Consider the following 7,682-nt stretch of genomic DNA (forward strand, 5'->3'; position numbering starts at 1 on the left):
CTCTGAGGCTTCTGGAGCTTTAAATAGAGCAAAATCTGGAATGCATTGCACCTGCTTCTTTCACTAGCGTAAGCTGTACGTTATCTGCATTCAATGGTTGGAAAAGACAGGAATTTGGGCCCTTACACTTTACAGGTCATTCTGTCCATTATTAGCATAGAGCAGAGCTTTGAGAATTCTCAAGTGGTGTTTTTGCCAGTCAGTCAAGCAAATTGATACCTTTTTTTAATAATGACTCTAATAAAGCTAAGGCAGAGGTAGTCAAAACGGTGCCTTTCAGACGTTCTTGGATGACAACTCAGTCCCAGCCAGCATGGTCAAGCATGATGGGAGTTGTAGTTTGTTTGTTTTTCCCCAATATAATCTTTATTAGTTTTCCAAATTCCACACTTTAAATACATACTATATTACATTTTACATTTGTTATTTGCTCCTATGAGCTGACTTCCCTCCTTCCCTCTTCTGGCTTCTTTTTGTCACTTCTAAGTTTTTCGCAATGTCTTTTGTCCCATTGCATGGAAGTTGTAGTTCAACAACATCTAGCATTGACTATCCCTGAGCTACGGAACATGTCATGCTGCAATTCATCCCTGCACGGATATAACCACAAACTTGATGCTTTTTCTCACTGGGATTAGGCATTAAATGAAGCTTTGCTTAAAACTTTGCTCCAAAGTGGAGGACTTATATTTGACTCTTTCATCTTGTGTGTCATTTCACTTTTCTCACCAGGCCAAAACAGAATAAACTTTAGCTGGACCAAAAGGAGAATGGGGATTATGGAAACAAGGAATCACAAAACTCTGAATGCCGTAAGCTTCTGTTCCTATTTTAGGAGGTATTCTCTGTTCTGGTATAATTCTAATGACCACACCAGGTTCCCTTGAGATATTTTGGACTTCAGCTCCCATCATGCCCCAGCCAGCATGGCAATGGTCAGGGACGATGGGAGTTGTAATCCAAAATACCTGGATGGCATCAGGTTGGGAAAGGCTGACTTGAATTTATAAGATATAACCAAGTCTGATATGAATGCAATTTTCCACACATTAAATCACATAGGATTTAGATTATGGTGCAGAATTCAACATTCTTTGGTTTGAGCACTTATGTGGGCCAGCCCTACCCTTAGGCAAAGTGAGATGGCCGTTTCAGGCAGCTGAGTTTAGGTACCAGATTGTTAGTCATATAGTTTATTGTTACTGTATTGTATGTTCTACCACTTCCACTCTGAATAGCTCTGCATACCAATTGCTGGGGATCATAAATGGGGAGGATATTGCTGTATTGAGGTTCTGCTTTGCATGCTTCCCATGGGCATCTTGGTTGGTCACTGTGAGAAGAGGATGCTGGAATAGATGGACCACCAGCCTGACCCAGCAAGGCAATTCTTATGTTTTCCTTGCACATGAAGTGCTTATGGGATTTTCCACCTCAGATGCAAAAATAACTTGACTAGTCTTGGTTCCTATGTACCTAGGTTTGGGGGGGGCACTTCAGACAGAAAAACGAATAAAGCAGCAAATGAATAAATATGCATGTAGAGTTCTGCCTGGTCTTCGTTTAAAATTCACTGCATTCATTGCATTTTCTTTCCTGTCTCTCAGGCTTCCCAGCTTTACCTTCATTATGCCAGACAAAATCCACTCCCTCTCACACTTAAACCCTAATGAGCAATCTAATCCATGGTTTGACTTCCTTAGAACAGCTAAGCAGGATCCTGTATATAAATGAAGATTAGTGAGAGGGGCTGGCACATTTTGTTAGATGAAATACTATTTCTCATATATATATACATGTATTTTGACAGCACTTAAGCTCGGACAAGACATTGTGTGGTATCTGGAAAAATGGATCTGATACGCAATCCTATTTTATAGCTTTTGGGCACAAAGTGCAAAGAGAGACTTGCATGAGGACTGAAACACTTGGGGGAAATGGGGGGAAAGAGCTGTACATAAATCTCTATAAAAGACTCGTCTGATGACTGCTCGGGATATTTCAAAGTTTATACTGCAAATAATTCAAAAACTGTCCTGATAAAGACATCAGTGAAACGATCCATTTCTAGCAACAAATGAGAATTCTTGTGGCTGTAAATCTGTTTTAATTCTGAATTGTTGTCACTCTCCCTAGGACCTGCTGGTGAGCAATGGGTAATAAATTTATTAATTTAGGAGTAGGAGTAGTAAATAAGTAAAGGAGTATATAAGTAATATTTTGGCTGTTTCAGATGTGACAATCAGATAGAAGCAGGAACAGAAATCACAGCTGATTAAGACTTTCAGTCTCAAGCAAAATCATTTATACACATCTATCCCAGTGGAGAGATGCACAAATTGTATCCTTCCTCAACAGAGCTGGATTTAGGGCAGTACCACTGGTTCTACCGCCCTGGGCACCTAGCCTTGGGGGTGCCACAAGGTGTCATAACTATGATGTATTAAATTGAGGTGCGAGGCTTGGGGAGCCAAATTTTTGCCCCACTGAAATTTGAAAGACCAAGGTCTGCCCCTTGTTATTGTTGTTGTTGTTGTTGTTTTGTTTTGTTTTGTTTTTTCCTGCAAGAAAATTGTAATTCTGTTACAACTTATGACCTTAATAGTCAAAATTCTCTTTTGCCAAACACTTTCATGCTGTTAATGGTATTGACTTCTGTTTGACTGGTTCCCTCAGTAGACATCTATAAAGTTTTTAACTAGATAATATGCCTTGAGCTAAAAAATGTGGTTTTTTTCCAAGTAGTAAGCAGGCATATTATAAAATGTCCATCTCCTTGGCAAGCAAGGAATGTTGATATTCGGCATTAAGTACAGGGAAATACAAATTCTGTTCCTTACAAGGCAGAGAAGAATAGAGTATAGAAGAATAGAGTATAGGTGATTACTAGTCCCTTAAATTCTTTCTAAGAATTGGAAGTCAGTGCAATAAGGAAGTTCACAAGCCCAGAGGAGCAAAACTGAAAAAGCTCTAGACCTGGTAATGATGGGCAGAGCATTCCAAGCCCGGGTTGGAGGAGGCCTGGCTGAATTTTATTTCAACATGGGTGATAGGACAATATCCTTTAGCGCACCCATGGGTAGCATTGGAACATAGGCAGAACAGACCAGCCCAGATGGCACACATAGTTGTGCCCTTCAAAACCTTGCTGCTTCTTGTTATCACCAACAACCTAAAGCATCTGATGCATGAACCAACTTCCTCATGATGACAATCTACTTTAAACCCAAGGGCTACATTGCCTTGCGGAAAGTTTTCTGGGAACCACTAATCATAATCATAATCATTTATACTCTGCCCATCTGGCTGGACTTCCCCTAGTTTGTGTGGCCAGAGACACGCTTGGAGGGGAGAAACCCAGAAATATATAGATATACATATATATATATGGGACGCAGGTGACACTCTGGGTTAAACCACAGAGCCTAGGGCTTGCTGATCAGAAGGTCGGTGGTTTGAATCCCTGCGATGGGGTGAGATCCTGTTCCTTATCCCAGCTCCTGCCAACCTAACAGTTTGAAAGCACATCAAAGTGCAAGTAGATAAATAGGTACCACTCCAGCGGGAAGGTAAACAGCGTTTCCGTGCACTACTCTGGTTCTCCAGAAGCGGCTGGCCACATGACCCGGAAGCTGTACACCGGCTCCCTCGGCCAATAAATTGATATATATATATATATATATATATATATACACACACACACAGAGAGAGAGAGAGAGAGAGAGAGAGAGAGAGAGAGAGAGAGAGAGAGAGAGAGACCTTCACCCAGGCAGGCAAGAGGCACTACTACAGGTCAAGGACACATTTCAGTCAGGCAAAAGCAGTCAAAGAAGGTGTGGAGCAGGGCTGATGATCAGGGCGGCCTGGGATGAAGGTGTTCCTTAGGGAGGATCCTAAGGGCCAGATAGAGATGCCTGAAGGTCCACATTCCACCCCCAGGCCTGAAATTCTCAACCCCTGCTTTGACTAACGGTGGGAGTGGCCATGAAATGATTGCTTTCACCTCCACAGAAGGTGGCACAGAGGCAAATTAAATGATGGTCAAATGTGAATAAATTCAGGCAGTCTGTAAAACATATCACTGGCTGTTGTTCTGTCTTCTCACGCTAAACATATGCCAAGTGCTGCCTGGTGTATTGTGACATGCCAGGAGACAAAGATAAGCAGGTTAAATTTGACACTGGAGAACAGGATCCTGAGCCTTGTAGAAAGATATATAGTACTCTTCCCTTTATAACACAGAAATATTTATTTCAAAATTCACGGGTCAAAGGAACCTCTTTGGCCAGGGTGCTTGTGCCATGCCAACCCTATCTGTTGTGCTTCGGCTAATTATATACCACACACACCTGATCTAGTGGAAATAATTTCTACCGCGAACAATGTATTCCCAACAAGACGTGTTGACCTTTGCAGATTGGTTCCTTTCCAGTCCTCGTTGTTCTGAGCAAGGACATGGAGTCAACATTCCCAGCAGCAGTTTATTTAAGTATGTTCATTTAGTTAAAAGCTCGGCGGGGGGGGGGGGGATGCAGATCAGCAAAACCAGACCTGGAACGTGCAAAGTTTAAGGACATAATGCAAGCCATTTTTAGGAAAGTTATGAAAGTCAAGCAGAAACAACTTGCATAGCCTCCAATATTTATCTGATGAAAATAGGGACGTCCTATTCCATAATAATAAGAAAAAGAATTATACTATTTATACCCCACCCATCTGATTGGATTGCCATTCTGGGGGGCTTCCAACATACATAAAAACATAATTAAACATTAAACTTTTTTTTATATATTAAAAAAAACCTTCCCTATACAGGGCTGCCTTCAGATGGCTCAGGCTCTGATAACTCCATACCCTCCAACCTTCTCTGATGAAAATAGGGATGTTGTAAGGAAAAGTGGGACATTCTGGGATCAAATCAGAAGCTGGAACGGCTTCTGTAAATATGGGATGGTCTGGACTAAACAGAGGTACCATCTTCTTAGGACAATTGAGGGAGGCTGTGTGCAACGCCATGCGATGCCCTGATGTCACATGTGCGATGCTGCGAGGAGCCAGGGGGCGGAGCCAAACACCCCCAGAATATTGAGGGGGCTCAGCCCCCACAAAAAAATACCGTGGGGAGGCCAAAGCTGCCTTGTCCCCTAGGAGTTGGCATGCCTGGCAGTAAACACTTTTTCTGACGTCTATAAATAAAGAAGTAAAGGCCTGCTGTATATGAGCGTGCAATTTTTAGACAAGAAAAACAGTGCAGTCCTAAACTTAAAGCATAGATGTATTGTGCTGTTATGTACTGAGTTGAATAGGACGCAAAATGCAGCAGTCTGATTGGTCCTAGAACAATGCAGCAGTATGATTGGTCCGCAGCAGCCACCCAATCCAGCTACAAAGGGAAGTGAATCCACAACCTGATTGGCTTATAGGAGAATCCCGGAATTAGCCAATCACGTGCAGCCCATTGTATAAATAATGTATATAAAGCAGATACTTTGGGGGAACTTCCATTCCTCCTCACCCCTATGAGCTGAATAAAGAGCATGAAATCCACTCTCGACTCCGAGTATATTTCATGTGCCATGAATCATATCTTATCAGATACAATCAAAATGTAATAATAAAATACACTGGCCAAGTTTGGACATCAGGGTGAACCATTGTTTACTGCGCATGTGCTGATTAGAAGGATGGGGGATGAATTTGTTCTAGTTTGCATTTAAAGGCTGATCTACCCAATTTGTGCTTCCTGAAGCCATGTGTGAACCAAATCACAGCCATCCTTTAAAATTCACACTTCTTTGACGTTTGTGATGCTGTTTCCCAGGCAAATAATGTGTGCAAATATACATGCTAAATGCATAGATTTGAGGGAAAGGCTTGTTAAAAAGGGTATGCATTAGGCAAAAATGCATACAAAGGTTTTTATTTATGTTATGATATTATTGATTATCTATACCCAATGTATCAGTCGCCTGGGGGGGGGTTCACTGTTTGTGTTTTGGTTGTTGGTAAAAAATAAAAAATTCAAACATTAAAAAAACCCAAAGATTATTATTTATAAAATTTATATCTCACCCTTCCTCCCATAGGATCCCAGAATATGAGAAATAAGCACTAAAATGCAAACGATTTTTTTATGAGCACTTTAAAAAGAAACTGATGCAGAAATGCAGAGAGCTGAATTTAAGTTTGGAAAAAAAGAGAAACTGAAATTGGTAGAGCCTCCCATTGCTAGCCTATTGCAGCCACTTTGCTGCTCCCAAGTCATGTGGGGGAGAAAGAAACTATAATTTCCCACTTTACTTCCCAACCAGGGATCATGGTTTGTTTACTCTAAACCATAATTCTAAGCCAATCACATACCTTGACTTATCATGGTTTGTTTGAGTGAAACAAAGCATAATTCCTGGTTCAGATGTAATGCTGAGAAGCACAGGAAGAGGTCAGACCTTCACTTTATAGCACTGGGTTTTAGTGGGTTAAAAGGGTCATAGCTCAATGGATCATAGAATTGGAAGGGACCACAGGGGTCATGCCATCCACCCCCCTGCAATGTAGGAATATTTCACCCAATGTGAGGCTCAAACTCACAACCCTGAGATTAAAAGTCTCATGTTCTATCCTGACTGCCGGATGCTGGTGTCAACCCAGATGTGTCTAATACATATCTGTACCAGGTTGGCAAAGGTTGATGTAGACTTGCCCAGATGTCCAGAAAGGTACCATATTTGTCTTGGATAAGCTGCAAACTCAGAAATAGAAAATGTCTTCAGGTTCCCAGTGGTGGTCAGAGGGAGTAAACCTGCATTTCCTCTGCTGAAAGATTATTCTCTTTGCCACCAAGAATGATTGAGATACATTTTTAATAACATTTGCAATTTTCAATGTTCAGGAGATGTGGACATATATCTAAGAAACAGATACACAATTATTGATAAAACCTGGATTGAGTCTTTTAATGTGGCAGCTTGACAGTGCCCATAATAAAGGTGCCCCGGTATGTTTAAAAAAATGACAGGGATTAAATTTTGAGCCTGACAGGTGGAGTGATGCTTGACTTTTCCTGACATCTGTGGAATGAGACACTACAAAACCCCATTCACTTAAGCATAGCAATCTAGTCTGCCTTTTGCTAAATTGAAAAGCAATTCAGCAAAACTGTGCCAAAGACACCAAATTAATTGAGTTTTGGAGGTGTGCTTCCATTAAAACAATAATCAGCACTGCTACTTGCAGAAATAGCAAATTAAAAATTTACATATAATCCAGGTGTATTAAAAAGAGAAACCCAATGGACTGCTTAGCTTTTGACTTTAATTTCCTCCTACCCTATCCCTGCTTTTTGCTAAACAGATCTGTTTTTGGATTGACACTGGCAGAACTGATGTGCATAAATCTTCCTGACAGGCCATTTGTGAGCAGCCACATAATAAATTTCTTGGTAATAGGCTTGAGTTTACTGGAAGGCAAATGGCATCGTAAATTGATAGTGTGCTAGGCAAATATGGTCACTTGTGCTATCACAGCCACAGGCTAGCACACTGCAGCTTTGTGTGGCAAACAGCAAGCGATGTAAAGTGTGTGGTGATCTAGTTGTCTGCCCAGCACAGAGTCCTGGCAAAAGATTCTTGCAAATACAACTAGCGAAGATGTTCAATGTGTGGAAGCAAGGCTTAAGATTTGGG

This window comes from Podarcis raffonei, chromosome 5 (genome assembly GCF_027172205.1).
Source record: "Podarcis raffonei isolate rPodRaf1 chromosome 5, rPodRaf1.pri, whole genome shotgun sequence".
Classification (NCBI taxonomy): Eukaryota; Metazoa; Chordata; class Lepidosauria; order Squamata; family Lacertidae; genus Podarcis; species Podarcis raffonei.